Source organism: Etheostoma spectabile, unplaced genomic scaffold (genome assembly GCF_008692095.1).
Source record: "Etheostoma spectabile isolate EspeVRDwgs_2016 unplaced genomic scaffold, UIUC_Espe_1.0 scaffold00569484, whole genome shotgun sequence".
Taxonomy (NCBI): domain Eukaryota; kingdom Metazoa; phylum Chordata; class Actinopteri; order Perciformes; family Percidae; genus Etheostoma; species Etheostoma spectabile.
Genome location: NW_022605156.1, coordinates 45,001 through 63,238, shown reverse-complemented (window position 1 = coordinate 63,238; position 18,238 = coordinate 45,001). Strand labels below are relative to the sequence as shown.

The 18,238-nt window shown below is 40.8% G+C and overlaps 1 long non-coding RNA gene and 6 other non-coding genes across 7 annotated transcripts in view; 4 read left to right on the top strand and 3 right to left on the bottom strand.

The window, feature by feature from the left end:
* The first annotated feature begins 278 nt into the window (after nt 1–278).
* Nucleotides 279–360, top strand: trnas-aga (transfer RNA serine (anticodon AGA)). The gene has a single exon. It is a non-coding gene; the product is annotated as a tRNA-Ser (tRNA).
* A 5,298-nt stretch (nt 361–5,658) lies between these two features.
* Nucleotides 5,659–5,732, bottom strand: trnan-guu (transfer RNA asparagine (anticodon GUU)). Its single transcript has one exon. It is a non-coding gene; the product is annotated as a tRNA-Asn (tRNA).
* A 942-nt stretch (nt 5,733–6,674) lies between these two features.
* Nucleotides 6,675–8,024, top strand: LOC116685043 (uncharacterized). The gene is made up of 3 exons (XR_004330888.1): nt 6,675–6,739; nt 7,296–7,347; nt 7,874–8,024. It is a non-coding gene; the product is annotated as an uncharacterized LOC116685043 (long non-coding RNA).
* Nucleotides 8,025–11,589: 3,565 nt separating this feature from the next.
* On the bottom strand, nt 11,590–11,662 carry trnat-ugu (transfer RNA threonine (anticodon UGU)). Its single transcript has one exon. It is a non-coding gene; the product is annotated as a tRNA-Thr (tRNA).
* A 4,560-nt stretch (nt 11,663–16,222) lies between these two features.
* Nucleotides 16,223–16,304, bottom strand: trnas-uga (transfer RNA serine (anticodon UGA)). Its single transcript has one exon. It is a non-coding gene; the product is annotated as a tRNA-Ser (tRNA).
* A 359-nt stretch (nt 16,305–16,663) lies between these two features.
* trnaq-cug (transfer RNA glutamine (anticodon CUG)) lies at nt 16,664–16,735 on the top strand. Its single transcript has one exon. It is a non-coding gene; the product is annotated as a tRNA-Gln (tRNA).
* Nucleotides 16,736–18,228: 1,493 nt separating this feature from the next.
* Nucleotides 18,229–18,238, top strand: part of trnaq-uug (transfer RNA glutamine (anticodon UUG)) — a 72-nt gene continuing 62 nt past the window's right edge. The window contains exon 1 of the tRNA in view: nt 18,229–18,238. This exon is cut by the window's right edge and continues 62 nt beyond it. This is a non-coding gene — a tRNA (tRNA-Gln).

Below are 18,238 nucleotides of genomic sequence, written 5' to 3'. Positions count from 1 at the left end.
TTCTCTCTGTTGATGCTTTTTACAATCAAGCATCAGGATAAAGATGGGGGTGGGGGGGTGGGGGGGGGGATGGGTTAGCTCTGCTATGAATGTGTGTGTGGTAATAAAATAAATAAATAACATTGTAATGGCTACCATACAAAATGCATAGGAATCTTACAGTGAGGAAAATAAGTATTTGAACACCCTGCTATTTTGCAAGTGCAGCTTAGGCATTATATGGTGTGTTGAGGTGCTACATAAACATTTCTGCAAACAGTCATAGCATGGCTTATCATGTTGTTGTGGCCGAGTGGTTAAGGCGATGGACTAGAAATCCATTGGGCTCTCCCCGCGCAGGTTCGAATCCTGCCGACAACGAGCAGTGTTTTTAAGAGTGGTAGCAAACCAATGACACATCAGAGTATTCCAAATCGCAGATGTGCTTTCATAAACAATATTGTCTTATCTCATAACTACTGGAACCCACCAGTCTCCACCAATGTATTTCTTATCAATCTGTGTTACAAGATTTGCAGTGAACGTTGTATTGTCCAGCAGAAAGGCAACAGGTGTGTTACTTTTCAACTATGATTTATATCGTAGCAGTGCAAGCATTTTGCCCAGGTTTGATTTCAAGCCACCGCATATTTCAATTTCCTTGCGGGAGTCATCCCAAAAGGATCAATAAAGATAAGTCTAAGTCTATCTCAGAAAAAAGTCAAAAGAATTTCAAAATCTTCAGGGGATGTAGCTCAGTGATAGAGCTCATGCTTTACATGTATGAGGACCTGGCATCTCCAGCAGGTATTATGGTAGAGTCTTTAAAAGAGCTGCAACAGATATTACCTCCTGTGGTAATCTGACTGGTAGACAGCACAACAAGCACTTTAAACGTACATATTTCACAGATTCCATTTACAGTATTTATTACCTGTAGTGTAGTATATTTACTGTATTACACTCCAGTTTTTATGGGTGTTACAGCGGGAATAAAGGAGTATGAGCAGTGTAGTTTCTTTTTATGGATGAAATAATCTCAACATGCATTTAGTTTACTCTTCAGCAGGTGGAGACATTTCACTTCAGACACTTGCAACATCAGTTGCTTTGTTAAACATCAACAGACAGGAAATAGACTTAATGCTGATACAAAGCATTGGAAATAGCAGAGGATGGTTTTGATCCATCGACCTCTGGGTTATGGGCCCAGCATGCTTCCGCTGCGCCACTCTGTTCTGCTGATAACAATCAGGGGCTGGAAAATCTATGATTGAGATTTGGGAACCTGTGGCAACCAAGGTTCCAACATCTTACGGCTTGTAAAGTTAAAAAATTTGGTAGACCTTGCAAACTATTTTTATGTGAGCTCCTGATTACTCACACATTGATTATTCACACTATAACACCTGTGATTGGCTGGTGTTTTAAAAAAAAAAAAGGGCATTGTGAGTACAGATATAAACATCAGTAAGGAGTCTACCAAGTTACCTCTTATCATTTTAGTTTGGACACCCAGTGAGGCTTACAATGTAAAGAGAGGAGCCTGGTCGGGCTAGAAATCTCCTCTGCTGGATCGGGCTGTAGTGCACCGCCTAATGAAAATATACACCCTTGACATATGGATAGTCCTAATATTAATATACAGGCTTATATTGCAATCTCGTCACCCTACATGTAGGTGTACTATATTTAAATGAACACACAGTAGCAAGTATGTAGTGTTTTTAATTTTACCTGGGTGTTTTTTTTTCTAGGGACAGGGCAACTCTGTCCGGCTTATTTATGTAGCATGGAAGCTAGCGTTAGCTAACTAGCAGCCAGCCTGCTTCCAAACAAATACTTTTTAATTATCTCAACACTTTTTAACAGTCAAACTGAAACACTGGCGGTGAGCTCCAGGTCCTGCAGCTGCAGACGGACATGGATAGCTTCAGACCCGCTCACCACTAGTGTTGGGGATTAGCAAGCTAGCGTTAGAAAACTAACCCCGTTATAATAAGGTGACCAGATTTCTCAGACAAAATCCGGGGACATTTTCAGCTCAGAAGCATATATAACCTCCAAAACAAGTAATGTTGATTTTTGTAAAACTTTTACTCTAGACCTAGAGCTGTTCTTATTAGGGGCTGAGCCCCCCCCCCCCCAGGTCTGATCCTAAAACCCACCCCTGCTGCTATTTTCCTACTCCACTACACCTCAAGATAGAAAGTCCTAATATTTCAAGATAAAAAATCCATCCTTATTCTTCAAGATAAAAAGTCCTAAAATTTGAAGATAGAAAGTCTTAATATTTCAAAATAGAAAGTCCTAATATTTCAAGATAGAAAGTCTTAATATTTCAAAATAGAAAGTCCTAATAGTCCTAATATTTCAAGATAGAAAGTCTCAATATTTCAAGATAGAAAGTCCTAATATTTCAAGATAGAAAGTCTCAATATTTCATAATGTTGTAATGTTTACTGAACTACTGACAGCTTTTGCTTTACTGCTCAAGGCTTGTTTCTGCAACAGCTCCTTGAGAATCAGATACAACAAAAACTACTGAGGACATATTTTCCTTTGACAGTGATGTAGTATTAAACGAGATCGCTGCAATGTAAGTTAATAGGATAATTGTCCAGCTTGTATTTACGTTCATAAAAGTGCTCGTTTAGCTGCTAAAAGACTCAGATTAATATTCTAAGTGTCTGACAACATTATGGAAAGGATTTCTAAGGAGGTCGACCTTTCTGTTAAAGATTAAGATCCTTTTTAAAACATAAAAGTCCGCGAAATTGCGTTCGCTAAACGCACCAGACTCCATGTAAATAATCAGTGATTTTAGCATCGTAAAACACGGCTTCTAAAACCTCTCTGAGCACCGCTGGCTCTGGCGGTCTGGAGCCTGCATGTATTATGTGTGCGACTATCGGCTACGTTTTGTCAGTTTTTTCTTTCTTTCATTCCAATTTCGGGTCTTTCAGTCACAGTGAAAACCGGGGACATTTCCGGGGACAGATCCAGCCGGGGACAGGTAGCCAAAATCGGGGACTGTCCCCGGAAACCGGGGACGTCTGGTCACCCTAGCTTATAAATAAATACATTTTAATTATCCTAACCCTTTAAACAGTCAAACTGAAACACTGGCGGTGAGCTCCAGGTCTTGCAGCCACGGACGGACTGCCATCAATGGGTATAATGCGTGCCTTTTAAATTACATTTTTATTTTTTTTAAGCGGGCTGGTTGGTTAGTTTGCTAACGCTAGCTTGCTATTCCCCCAACACACTGGCGGTGGGGCTCATGGGGGGTTGTGCCGCTGCTATCGGGTCTGGAGCTTTCCATGTCCCGCTGGAGATCAGATCCCGTTGAGGTCGGCAGCGGAGATTTCTAGCGAGAGTTGTCCTCATCTGAGGATAGAAACCCGTTAACCCCTCCCCCCCATCCTGTTGGCTCAGAGCTCCACAGATTAAGTCCACAGGTACAACTTAGTTTTGCACCAAATGTATCGCAAGAAGTGTTGCAAAAGTCGAGGGTGCAGACTCGCCGCTGTGGAAAGTGACTGAAGTGAAGAAAAAAAATGAAATAAAGTACAAGTACAGATTTTTTTCTACAAGCTCTCAAATCATATTCTCTAAGTGCTCACATCACATCTACGCGCTCTCACATTTGCACCATATTTCCTTCATATTCTTGTTGAACTATTGCTTTACAACACCAAAGCAAGTAAGCGCTGTGACTAACATTACTCTTCTGAAGTGATTTTGGAGAGGGACATCAGGTAGAAAATACTCTGGTTGACTAGCATGACACCATTGTATTCATATAATAATCAATCCAGGTTAACGTGAATGACAGTGACTGCATGTGCTTCCTCTAAATTTCAGGTTGTGGTCGACTAGCGAGGCCAGCTCGTCAGTTTGATAAACTGACCAGACCTGCATGCCTCTTGTTTCTTTGGGCTAGTTGTATTAGCTTTAGCCTGGCTGGTAGCTTTCTGCTTGTTTCTTTAAACTAACTATATTAGCTTTAGTCTGGCTGGTAGCAGCTTTCTGCTTGTTTCTTAAACCTAACTATATTAGCTTTAGTCTGGCTGGTAGCAGCTTTCTGCTTGTTTCTTTAAGCTAACTATTTTAGCTTTAGCCTGGCTGGTAGCGCCTTTCTGCTTGTTTCTTTAAGCTAACTATTTTAGCTTTAGCCTGACTGGTTGCAGCTTTCTGCGGTGGGAAATGGCCGGGAGACGTTGTGATTATGTTGCATTAATCAGGGGGTTTAGTTTGTATTTGAGGAGAACATAAAACACTGACTACTGTAGCGTCACTCACTACCCATCAAATACTATGACATCACTGTGTCAGAGGCAGCTGTTGCCAACGGTAGGCTACTTTTCTACACACGGAGAGCCTCACTTCCCCTAACCAAACCCCGTCGGACTAACGTCACATACACACGTTGCCCACATGGCTACCTGTCTTAAAGGGGAACGGTCGGATGGTAATAATCATGTAAAGGAGAAACGGTGAAAGGTTACTTTTCTATCAAGCAGCAAAAAAGTATTAACGTCAACATCGTAACGTCCTGCAATGTGACTTTCGCGCATGCGCACATCGCGATGTCGATGCTAAAACACAATATTGTTCATCCCTAACTGGCGATATACTTCAGTAAGCTGGTTTGCCACTTTTATCTCGGGTAATGCCACATGTAAGTATATCTTAGTTTATTTAGAATCCCAACATAGGTTATACTACGTACACTGTATAACAATACATTACGTGTTTCTTTATTTCATCTTACATTTTTGCTAGCCTGTTGTGTAGTTATATTGTTTTTACAATTACCTTTGTTTAATATCTGTGACTCATTACTATCTAAGTAACTGGTCATTGTGTTTTCTCCCAGTTTCACCCTTTGTTACTCAAATAAACGTGTTACAAGGATCCCGGTCGCCAGTGCTTGATGGTGGAAGGTGTTTAGCTGCTGGTCAGATTGCACTGCGTACGTACGTGAAGGACAAGACATATTTCATGGTAAGTATTTCCAGGTGATCTCTGCACCTCTAATCTCTGCACCTCTGGTTTCTAATATTACCATGTAATAAAATTGAAACAGGCAGTTTTGCATTTTGCACCACTGCCTTCTAAATCTCTAACCATGCGCCATTTCTTGCCTAAAACAATATAACACCATATGTTAAATTAAATTTGATAGATGTAACTCCCTGATGGTCTAATGGCTAGGATTTGGCGCCCTCACCGCCGCGGCCGGGGTTCAATTCCCGGTCAGGGAATGGTCAGGACTTGAGAGACTCAGGTGTGATGTTTGAAAGAGTAAGTTCCTGTACTTGATTTTGATTTGTCAAATTCTTCCTCATTAGTTTAAATGAACCGACAACATCAGTTATATGACTTACAGTTCTCAAAGACGCACACAATCTCAACTGGTAATCCTTTAGACAGCTAGTCTCTTTTTCTTTTCTCTCACTTTTTGTCTCTGTCTGGCCTTATGTATTTGCTTGTATTACATCGAGTGACCTGCATACCAATGACCGTAAAGATTAATATATATAGTACATGGTTTTCAGAACTGTACCTTCAGATAAAGGTAAGGCCACTCGGGTTATCTTTGGGCTGCTCTATATTCACCTGCAGAATGATAAACCCTAGAGTTAGCTTACTCCAGGTTATTTAAGCAACAAACGTCCCTGGGTGGACTTGAACCACCATCCTTTCGGTTAACAGCCGACTGCGCTGACCTATTGCGCCACAGAGACTACACCTGACTGATGTTTTATGAGCGGGAGCTCGATCTTTAAGCCACAAGCATTTGCTTTATGGCTTTTTGAGGTTGCGCTGCACATGTATGCTTATCAGGCTATTTTCCTGTTACTCAGAAATTGAGGAAGCTGACTCATTTGGAAATGTAGAAGCTGGACGTGCATTGTATTTTTCTTACATGTCAATTGGATTCTGACTTTGAATTCAAATATTGGCATCCAAGACAATTTGGGAACTGATGATGTATCAGTCATTGTGCTGGTGGGTTTCTTGGTCACAGCAACAAGCTGGATCATACAGTTACACGCCATGTATCACAAACTGTTGGGGGGGGGGCCTTATGTATTGCTTGTATTACATCAAGTGACCTGCATACCAGAATCAGAATCAGCTTTATTCGCCAGGTATGAGGACACATACGAGGATTTTTTCTTTGGAGCATTGTTGCTCACACTGTGCTTACACACAAAACACAAAACAACCAAAACAAAAAAATATACACACTAGTCTATACACACAATATATACATACTCTAAACAGAACAATACAGAGGCCATCAGAGATGGCAAAAGTACTCACTGCCCGTGCTCAAGTAGAAGAAGAGATAATTGTGTTAACAAATACTCTGGTAAAAGTAGAAGTACTGATTTAACTTCTTTACTTAAGTTGTTTTTACACTTTTGTTTTTGTACAGACTTAACAACTTTTAAGGCTATTGTCACCGTTTTGACAGAGCCCTGCTTCCAGTCTCTATGCTAAGCTAAACTTGCTGCTGGCTGTAGCCCTTATTTTATCATTATCATTACTTTAATCCTGGTTTTAAGTACATCCTGTTTGGTGCAGCCCAAGTTAACTTTAGCATTGTATATTAACGTTGTCCCCATCTCAAAATAAAGTTTTCCAATGGGTATTTGTTCCAGTATGGGAATGTAGGCCACCACTTTGTGCCAGAGTCTCGGCCAGAACATCGGCATGAGGTGGAACAACGTACGCAACTCTGCAGGTAAAAGATAACATGAAACCTTGATAATGCAGGGGGGCGATAGAGAGATCTAATAAACCAGGCGCTTAACTGAATAAATGATCAAAGCAAGATCAATGTGGGAAGGATTGAGAGGAGGAGGGATAGTTTTGAGGGGGGGTGTTGGAGAGAGAGTTGGGTGTTGTATCAGTGTCCATCAGATCTCTTCTGTCATTAGACTCTTCTATTGGGTGACAAGTCACCTGTGTCCAAGAAGGAGGGGGCGGTGGTTAGAACATGGCTGCCACTGAACACTGGGCTCTGACTAATGTTGAAGAGCCATTATGCCTATTATTTAACGTCAGGACAAGAGCTCAGTGCACACACTATAGGCTCTCCATACCTCTGTCACTAGGTGCCAGTTCTATGGAAAGTCTATTCTTCTTTGCTGATCATAACTCTCGCTGCAGCATGTGAAGTGTTATATCTTGGGTTGTAAATGCCAATTAACACATTATGTTTTTCCTTTCCTTTCCTTTCCTTTGAGTCACCTTTTCCCACTCATCTATGCTCTTCTTCCTCCTTGTCTTCATTACAGGGGACTGCAGGTGCCCAGATGCTTAGCTGGGCTGCATCATGGAAGACACAGGGTAAACATTCACATCATAGCACACTGATGTGAACAACAAAAACAAAACAGACCTGTAAAATTAATCTCTTCTCTGTTTGTTGACAAAATTAAACAGCAAGACTGTTTTCTTGTCGCTGCAATTTGTTCTGTTCATTTTGCTTAATTAGACAATTAAACACCGGTAACAGAGGGATGCTTTGACTTTTACTCACAATCTCAATCACAGCTTGTATTTGATGCGTTGAAACATCAGACACCAGCATGCCCACCACCTTGAAAGAATTACAAAATTAATTAAAAGTATTTACTACACAGAATGTGATTTTTTAATGAGATTTGGCTCTCCTAAACAGAGGGAACCATACAGATTTGAATTATTCATATGAGTAATATCCTACTACAGATGGTAACATTTATGTCAGATTGCAAAGTGGTGGCACAGACACCCACATTCCTTACTGGCAGAAAAGTATTGAGCAGTTTTTAATTTTTTTGTCATGTCCTGGTCTCGATCTGTGTGTGCGCGCGCGTGTGTGTGAATGCAGATACTATCTACCCAGAAAGTTTTCTTGCTGCAGCGTTGATGAGTACATCCAGTTCTTGCTCCAGGGGGGCGGGAACTGCCTCTTCAATAAGCCAAACAAGGTGAGGGCCATGTGGGGCCTCTGAGCATCATTTATAGACTAATTAATTATTCTCGAGTCAAATTTTTATTGGAAAACACATACTAACATGAACATAGAAGGGCCATGTCGGGCCTCTGAGCATCATTTATAGACTAATTAATTATTCTCAAGTCAATCTTTTTATTGGAAAACACATGCTTACATGACCATAGAATATTTTTAGTTTTCTCCTTTTAAGTAATGCATATTAGTATCTCCATACTTCCAGCCAACAATCTCCTATATTACTGACACATTTCATCTCTCCTCCATCTGTACAGGCTTAGCAATATACTTAAAATATAAAAGTAAAAGTAGCCTTATGAATGACAAAGCTCCCTGGACCAGACACATGTTACTAGAGAGCACACTGAGAAACTACAGTGGACATGGAGAAAAGACTCTTTATTCTTTATTCTTTATATGCCATTGCCTACATTTTAAATGGCCGTCTGCCAATAGGCCTAAAACATATATAAACATATAGCCTATTTATATTGACAGAGACTGGGACTCCAGGTTAATAAGATTCTGACCGAGTAGCAAAATATGAATTCAAGTGTGATTTTGTGAGAAGTCTGTGTATGTTCCAATTTAATTAGATTAAATTTTGTAATGGTAACTCCAGGGAAATTATTTGAAATTTAGTGAGGACTAGATTAGAACTGGATTTAAAGCTGATTGTGGTTTCCAACTTCGGCCCAGGTGTGTCTGTTAAAACACAGACGGAGACAACTTCTCTCTGTTGATTTATTACAATCAATCATCAGTATAAACATGGGGGGGGGGGGGGGGGCAGCTCTGCTATGAATGTGTGTGTGGTAATAAATGAAATAAACAACATTGTAAAGGCTACCATACACAATGTATAGGAATCATATATGCTAGTAAATACTAACAATAAACCAACTACTAATTACATTATCTCAATGAGCAAGGACGTTCAACAATCGCCATTAAATCGAATCAACAGCCAGGTGTAACCTAGCCAACAGTAGAAGAACGTAAACAAGCTAACTTTTAAATGTACCAGAACTACAGACCAATACAACAACAGGCTTAGATGAACTGACAACATCAGTTCTATGACTTACAGTTCTCAAAGACGCACACGATCTCAGCTGGTTATCCTCCAGACAGCTAGTCTCTTTTTCTTTTCTCTCACTTTTGTCTCCGTGTGCCATGCGCGCCTGCTCGTGGTGTGAGGCGCGTGTCCGCGCTAGTCTCCGACATGGACTCCAAATCACACCTGATAGAAAACCTTTAGTACAAAACTAAAGTAACAAGCCAATTTTGTAAAATGTAGGGAGTAGAAAGTACCAATATTGTGGTAAAATGTAAGGAGTAAAAGTAAAAAGTCGCCAAAAAAAATAAAGAGTAAAGTAAAAATATCCGCAAAATCTACTTGAGTACAGTAATGAAGTGTTTGTACTTCGTTATTTTGTTAACAAAGTATTTGTACTTCGTTACTTCCCATCTCTGATGACTGTAAAGATTAATATGTACATGGCTTCCAGAACTGTATCTTCTGATAGACATAAGGCCACTTGGGTTATCTTTGGGCTGCTCTATGGTCTCCTGAAGAAGGATAAATCCCAGAGTTGGCTCACTCCAGATTATTTAAGCAATAAACATCCCTGGGTGGACTTGAACCACCATCCTTTCAGTTAACAGCCGACTGCGCTGACCTATTGCGCCACAGAGACTGCATATGTCTGATGTTTTTTTTATTTCTGATTCTGATGTAGAGATGGACAAACGACTCAAAAGCATAATACTTCTTGCCGTGACATAACAAGAAACAGTAAAAAAAGAGGTCGGCGAGATAGAGTTCAAGACCCTTTTTTCAGGACACCCAAACTTTGTCGCTCAATATGGCAGGAATTCTATGCATCCAGGGCCAAATGTTTTACCATTTCATCCACTACGGGCCCCTAAGGAACTTTACATGTGTTGACAATAAAGATGCTCACAAAACGCTGCACTTGGAATTGCGTTTCTCATGCACATTCATGTCCTCTTAAATACAAAGAACTGCTAAGTTCTTTATTCCCAATATCAACTCTTAGACATTAGTTCCAAATGAAAATACTAGCTGTCAGAAGTGGGATTTGAACCCACACCTCCAGTAGAGACTGCAACCTGAACGCAGCGCCTTGGACCGCTCGGCCATCCGGACTGATCCAACAGATCTTCAGCAGGACCTGTCTCAAAAATTATTATATAGTAAATTAAACATGTCATGATATCATGACATGTCTGACGGGGCGCTACCTATACCATCCAAAGACTGAGACTGCAGCAATATGTTCAATGCCCGTATATGTTTAATGTATTCATATTTTCATTATTTTCACAATGTTTAGTCTTCTCATCGGGTAGGATTGCATTTTTCTTAGGCGGCATATTCCCCTGGGCCTGGTGGTATCTGGCTGCACCAGAGCACCTGGGATGTCAGGCTTTAAATCCCCACCTCTGAAAAGTGCCGCTTCTTAGCCGGATTATGTCTGGCCATGTCATAAATAATAGAGGCGAGGCCTCAAAACTGAGAATATATTGGGACGTGATATTTAAATTACAATCGTTTCTAGCCGCTGCATTTATCAATGTACGATCATTCTTACGCTCTGATTGGTGTGATACGAACGTTTCATGAATCTCACGTGAAGCCTGTCGTACGTTAGGTTAATAAATGAGGGCCATTAGCTCTAAGGATGTGCTTCAATACATAACTGAAGTGGACACTCTAATGAGTAGCACAATGGTGCAATCTGTTTACCTTGTCATAAGCTAAAGCCTTTTCCCAAGCTAAAAGAAAACAAGGCGCTTTTCTGCAAACGCACAGCTGGGAGTGCTTGAGAGTCCTTTGAGGTGCAGCGTGATTTTAGGCTGAGATGCTTCGGGTGTGTTAAGGTGTGAGCCCAAATAGTCGTTGAACGACAAGACAGCGATCAGGTGATAGAACCGGGGTATTGATGTCCCATCCATGCAACCGATGGATATGATCAAAACCTGTAAACATCACTGGAAAGTCAGCATTACTACAGGATCCTGACAGGGTAGTGGATGTCAATTTTTTAATCTGCCAGAACATGACTTGCCACTTTTTATGGGCTGTCAACAACTTTTCCAGCATTTATATCATGATTCACCTTACCATGGAAATCAGCGTTAGCAGAGGATGGTTTCAATCCATCAACCTCTAGTCAACTAATATCAAATAATAAATGTATTAATTTTTATTACAACAGCATCGAAGATGTTAAAATCACACAGTCAGCGCCCAAAGTGCCTTGGCCAGTAAAGTTCACGTTCATTTCACCTCTGACCTCAGTCAGCATCACATGCACCTGAAACCCCACCCAACAGTGATGTCACAGGGTACTGGTGTACACCTGGGCCACGTTCAGCCCCAACAACAAGGTTTAAAAGCATTAAAAAATGGGTCCAATCCATTTCACTTTAGATATTTATTGCCCATCAACACGCCACAATTGGGCAAAATTATATAATGCTTGTTAAGCACTATAGCAAAAACAAATGACAAATATATACACTCTTTGTAGTGCAGATAACATAAACATTAACTGATGATTAGGCACTGCTGGGATTTGGACCCAGGATCTCCTGTTTACAAGACAGGTGCTTTAACCACTAAGCTACAGCGCCTCCTACAGGATTGCCTGTCATGCAAGATTACAATGAGCTAGTGACCAGGGTTCCAACCATCCATCCATCTTTGTCCAGCAGCTCCAGAGAGAGCTATAGAGAGAGAGTCTTCCGCTGAAGGCTCTACCACATGACTGTGTTTCACCAATCAAACGTCGTTGTGCAGTCACGTGACCATACTCGATCTCAGCATACTCTATCTTTACTTTGTTCAAGAAACTCATGCTTCAGAAGCAGACGTGTCATTTTGGAGGAGTCAATGGGGAAGAGATGCGTAGTTTTAGGTAATAGGTCAGCAGGGGTCGCTATACTGCAGGGAAAGTTCAAGGAACCATCCTCTGCTATAGGATTTAGTAGAGAATAGTTTTGATCCATTGATCTCTGGGTTTTGGGCCCAGCACGCTTCCGCTGTGCTATTCTGCTCTGCTGTTTGCACTTAGGGGTAACATGTAACATGTAAAGCAGGAGCTCTACCACTGAGCTACATACCCTGAAGATTTTCAGATTTGTTGACTTTTTTCTGAGATAGACTTAGACTTATCTTTATTAATCCTTTTGGGATGACTTACCGCAAAGAAATTGAAATACTACAGAATAAAAGAAGAAAACTGGGTAAAACATGTAATGTTAATGTTGTATATGGCTTCAACCTGTAAATGCAACTGTGGTGGCTTGAAATCAAACCTGGTTAAAATGATTGCACTGCTATGGTATAAATCATAATCAAAAAGTAACACACCTGCTGCCTTTCTGCTGGACAATACAAAGTTCACTGCAAATCTTGTACACATCTGGGCATTGAGACTGAAAATAAATGCTAAGAGATGCATTGGTGGAGATGGGTTGCTTCCAGTACCTATGAGATAATACAAAAAGCAGAGCTACACCTGTTTGGACAAATGTTCATAATCTTTTCAATTAGTTAGTAGTAGTTACCAGACACGGGCAAAGAACAAATTGTAGTGCCCTGCCTGTGTCTGTGGATCCTCGTGGAGGCAGCTTAATTGGTTGATATGCTCTCTTATTTGTACCATAACAGAGATCTAATATTTTTATCAAATCGGGTTGGGCAAGTAACCTTTCTGGCTACTTCTTGATAAATAAAGCAAGTAACCACACAATGAAAACTACTGCAATGGCTGGGAATTGAACCCATGTCAACTGCTTGGAAGGCAGCTATGCTCACCACTATACCACCATCACTGGACAACGCATTTGATGTCCTTAAAGGTTGGATTTTTCCTTTTTATTAAATTAAGGCAATAAGCTCAATTTCCAAAAGACGATTTTTTAAATTTCTCTTTTTGGTCAACTTCAGCATGGGTTCCTAATCGCATGCATACCACTGTATGCATGTATACCTGCATGTAAAATTAGCCGCATTGACACAAAAAAAGAATTTTACAGCAGAAAGCCCCATTTTAAGGACACACAGCAGACCTACAATGAAATTGTATTTGCACTGCTTTGAAAATAGTAAGAACCTTCTTCATCACAAACCTGATGGTGCAGTACTTGATCCACATGGATCCACTTGCTGTCCCTCTGGCTGTTCCTCCCTCTGTCCCATTTATGTTTTCTTCCTCCTCACTCTCTTCTTCATCCTCCTCACCCTCTTCTTCATCTTCCTCACCCTCTGGAATATCCCTCTCTGTGTCAGAGCCCTCCCTTTCATCACACGCCCTCTCTCCAAACTCCCCAAACTCCTCTGGCTCTCCCTCTTCCTGCTCTTCAGTCCCTTGATTTGTTTCTCTCACTGCTGTTTTTCTCACTTTTTGTTCAATAGGGCGCTATATCACTTCCTCGTTTCATGATAAATATTAAAAGAAGATAAAACGTAGGAGTATGCATTACATTTCCCTCCCTACTCAACACAGGCATAAAGCCTGTCGATTACTTTACACAAACGTAGTTATTTGTTATCGCAATGCAACAGCAAAGACGGATGAAGTTACATGTTAACATCCAGAGATGCTAAAAGTACTCACTTCCCCTACTCAAGTAGAAGTAGAGAGAATTATGTTAATAAATACTCTGGTAAAAGTATAAGTACTGATTTAACTTCTGAACTCAAGTAAAAAAGTAACAAAGTAAAGGCTTAGCAATTTACTTAAAGTATAGAAGTAAAAGTAGCCTAAAACATATATAAACATATAGCCTATTTATTGTGACAGAGACTGGGACTCCAGGTTATTAAGATTCTCACGCAAGTATCAAGATATGAATTCAGTTGTGATTTTGTGAGAATTCCGTGAATATTGCCATTCAATTAGATTCATTTTGGTATTGATGATGCAAAAATAATAACTAACTCCAGTGAAATTATTTAAAATTTATTGAGGACTAGATTAGGACTGGATTTAAAGCTGATTCTGGTTTCCAATTTGGTCCCAGGTGTGTCTGTTAAAACACAGATGGAGACAACCTCTCTCTGTTGATGCTTTATTACAATCAAGCATCAGGATAAACATGGGGGGGGGGGGGGGTAGCTCTGCTATGGCTGTGTGTGTGGTAATAAAATAAATAAATAACAAGGAATCATATATGCTAGTAAATAATAACAATGAACCCACTATTAATTACATTATCTTAATGAGCAAGGACGTTCAACAATCGCCATTATATCGAATCAACAGCCAGGTGTAACCTAGCCAACAGTAGAAGAACGTAAACAAGCTAACTTTTAAATGTACCAGAACTACAGACCAATACAACAACAGGCTTACATGAACTGACAACATCAGTTATAGGACTTACAGTTCTCAAAGACGCACACGTTCTCAGCTGATTATCCTCCGGACAGCTAGTCTCTTTTTTTTTTTTTTCACTTTTTTCTCCGTGTGGCGTGTGCGCCCGCTCGCGGCGTGAGGCGGGTGTCCGCGCTATTCTCCGACATGGACTCCAAATCACACCTGATAGACGACCTTTAGTACAAAACTAAAGTAACAAGCCAATTTTGTAAAATGTAGGGAGTAGAAAGTACCGATATTCGAGTAGAAGTAACATAAATAGTAAAGTAAAAATACCTGAAAATTCAACTGGAGTACAGTAATGAAGTATTTGTGTTTTGTTACTTCCTATCTCTGATGACCGTAAAGATTAATATGTACATGGTTTGCAGAACTGTACCTTCTAATAGAGGTAAGGCCACTTGGGTTATCTTTGGGCTGCTCTATGGTCTTCTGCAGAAGGAAAAATCCCAGAGTTGGCTCACTACAGATTATTTAAGCAACAAACTTCCCTGGGTGGACTTGAACCACCATCCTTTCGGTTAACAGCCAACTGCGCTGACCTATTGCGCCACAGAGACTGCATATGTCTGATGTTTAATGAGCGGGATCTCGATCTTTAAGCCACAAACATTTTCTTTATGGCTTTTTGAGGTTGAGCTGCACATGTATGCTTATCAGGCTATTTTCCTGTTACTCAGAAATTGGGGAAGCTGACTCATGCTGAAATGTAGAAGCTGGACGTGCATTGCCTTTTTCTTACATGTCAATTGAAATCTGACTTTGAATTCAAATATTTGGCATCCAAGAAAGTTCTGGAACTGATGATGTATCAGTCGTTTTGCTGGTGGTTTCTTGGTCACAGCAACCAGCTTGATCATTGACATACAGTTGCCGCCACCTATCACTAAACTGTCGGGTGGGGCCTTACGTATTTGCTTGTATTACATCAAGTGACCTGCATACCAATGACTGCAAAGATCAATATGTACATGGCATGCAGAACTGTACCTTCTGATATAAGGCCACTTGGATTATCTTTGAGCTCATAGATCCTAGAGTTGGCTAACTCCAGGTTATTTAAGCAACAATCTCCTCTGGGTGGACTTGAACCACCATCCTTTCAGTTAACAGCCGACTGCGCTGACCTATTGCGCCACAGAGACTGCGCCTGGCTGATGTATTATGAGCGCCAACTTGATCTTTAAGCCACAAGCATTTGCTTTATGGCCTTTTGAGGTCGTGCTGCACATGTATGCTTATCAGGCTATTTTCCTGTTACTCAGAAATTGGAGAAGCTGCCTCTATGGTCTTCTGTAGAAGGATAAATCCCAGAGTTGGATCACTCCAGGGAGCTCGATCTTTAAGCCACAAGCATTTGCTTTATGTGAGCTTTGCTAACTGTGAGAAACTGTCACAAACGCAGATGCGAGGTGATGCAGCGGCGTCTAGAAGCTGAGGAGACAGGCTTAATTGCGGGTGGTGGAACATGTCTATGTCTGTGGATCCTCATGGAGGCAGCTTGATTGATTGTTATGTTCCCTTATTTGTGCGATATAACAGTGATCTAATGTTTTATCAAACCGGGTTGGGAGAGTAACATTTCTGGTTACTTCTTGACGAATAAAGCAAGTAACGTCACTCAAAGAAAGTTACTGGCTGGGAACCAAAGCCATATCAACTGCAACACATCTGTGCATTGAGAATGAAAATAAATGCTCAGAGATGCATCAGCGGCTTCCAGTAACTATTGATATTATAGTGTTATCCATGAAGGCACATCTGCCGTTTGTCATAATGAGATGTGTGACCACAATTAAACAGCGCCTCTCGTTGTTGGCAGGATTCGAACCTGCGAGGGGAGACCCCAATGGATTTCAAGTCCATCGCCTTAACCACTCGGCCACAACAACCTGAAAAGCAGTGCAATACTGATTTGCACTAATATTACTGACTCACGAAAAAAACACGAGTAAAATTAAAAAACACTGCATAAACTTTGCTACCGTGTGTTTATTTAAATATGGGTACACTTTACATGTAGGTGTATACTTTACTGCAAATTAAACTGAGATGTCAGGGTTTCAATCTCCACCTGTGAAAAGTGCTGCTTCTTAGCCGGATTACGTCTGGCCATGTCGTAAATAGTAGGGGCGAGGACTCAAAACCGAGAATATATTGGGGCGTGATATTTAATTGTTGTGATTGTTGTGTGCCTTTAATATCACACATGTGGATATAATGAAAGAAACTGCCTAGCAAACTCTTTGACGGTTCCATGGTGTAATGGTTAGCACTCTGGACTCTGAATCCAGCGATCTGAGTTCAAATCTCGGTGGAACCTGGTTTTAAGCCACAGCACAGGTGAAAACATTCAACCTTTCAACTTTCCACATCTAGTTTAAAGTAAGCTTATGTTGGTGGGGGCATGTTGAGGAGTCACCTGGTTGTTAATGTAATCAGAAGGAGCTCCAAACTTGACAGTATTGACTGGAAGTGATAGGCTTTGAGTTACATGGGGGATACACACTTTGTATTCAGTCTCATAATCACCATAAAAATAAGCTATCATTGAAATTTGAACTTGTGTTGCTGCAGTCAGAGTATACAGTGTTCATCCTGAATGGGCCAGTATAGTGCATCAGAATTGCTTGTTGAATGGTCTATTAGCTTTGGAACCCCCCTTTCCCCACAGCTTTCAATTGTCAGATATGGGTGGGGGAGTGGGCACTGTGTCAAACCCTTTCTGTGTAAAAAACTAAAGAAGTCTCTTGGATGAGAGACAAAACTTCTGCGGAGGACCTTTTACCAAGTCCAATGTCCCTTGGCCTAGTTGTGCACTTTTGGGGTAATAGCATGGATCAGGAACCAAAACGGACACATCTGGACTCATTGTGGGAATTGTACGGCAATATATGACACTTTTAGACCATGAAGACAGTTATCAGTTTATTTCCCATCTGGCAGGTTTATTCGTGGACTCAGTTGGACATTTTGAAGATAATTGCACAATGTTGACCCAATTGTCAGTCTATTTCCCATCTGGCAGGGACATTTCTGGATTCAGGTGGACATTGTGGACAGAAACATTGGTGGATCTTGATTCCCACCATAGGATTTGGCCTGTATTGCACATTCCCTTCACATCACGCGCAATGCCATGCCATTGTCAAGCACATTGCCACAATGGTGACTTCTTCCATGTCTCCATGAACACCCATATATTTGGACTGACAGTTGAGAAACCTTCCCTTGTTAACTATGACATGGATGACTGAGAACCTACAATAGAGTGACATGTTTAATTCACTATCTTATAATTTTTTAAACAGGTCCTACTGAACATCTGTTGGATCAGTCAGGATGGCCGAGCGGTCCAAGGCGCTGCGTTCAGGTTGCAGTCCCCACTGGAGGCGTGGGTTAAAATCCCACTTCTGACAACCAGTGTTTTCATCTGGAACTAATGTCTGACACATGATATCGTGATTAAAGAATTTATCAGTTCTTTGTATGTAAGAGGACATGAATGTGCCCAGAAACGCAATTGCAAGTGCAGCGTTTTGTGAGAATCTTTATTGTCAACAGATGTAAAGTTACCATGTGTTTTTACACAGTAGACATAGTTACTGCTGTATTCACTGTCTGTGGCAAGTCCTTCAAAACCTGTTCTTGACTTGCCTTTTCCCACATCCTCTGAACGCTTAGCTAACTAAATGACTTAAGTTGGCAAGCAATTGTTGCTTTTTCATCTTCATTGTCACTGTTGTGTGCCTTCAATAGCATACATGTGGATATTATGAAAGAAACTTCCAGGCAAACCCTTGCAACACTTTTAAGGGTTCCATGG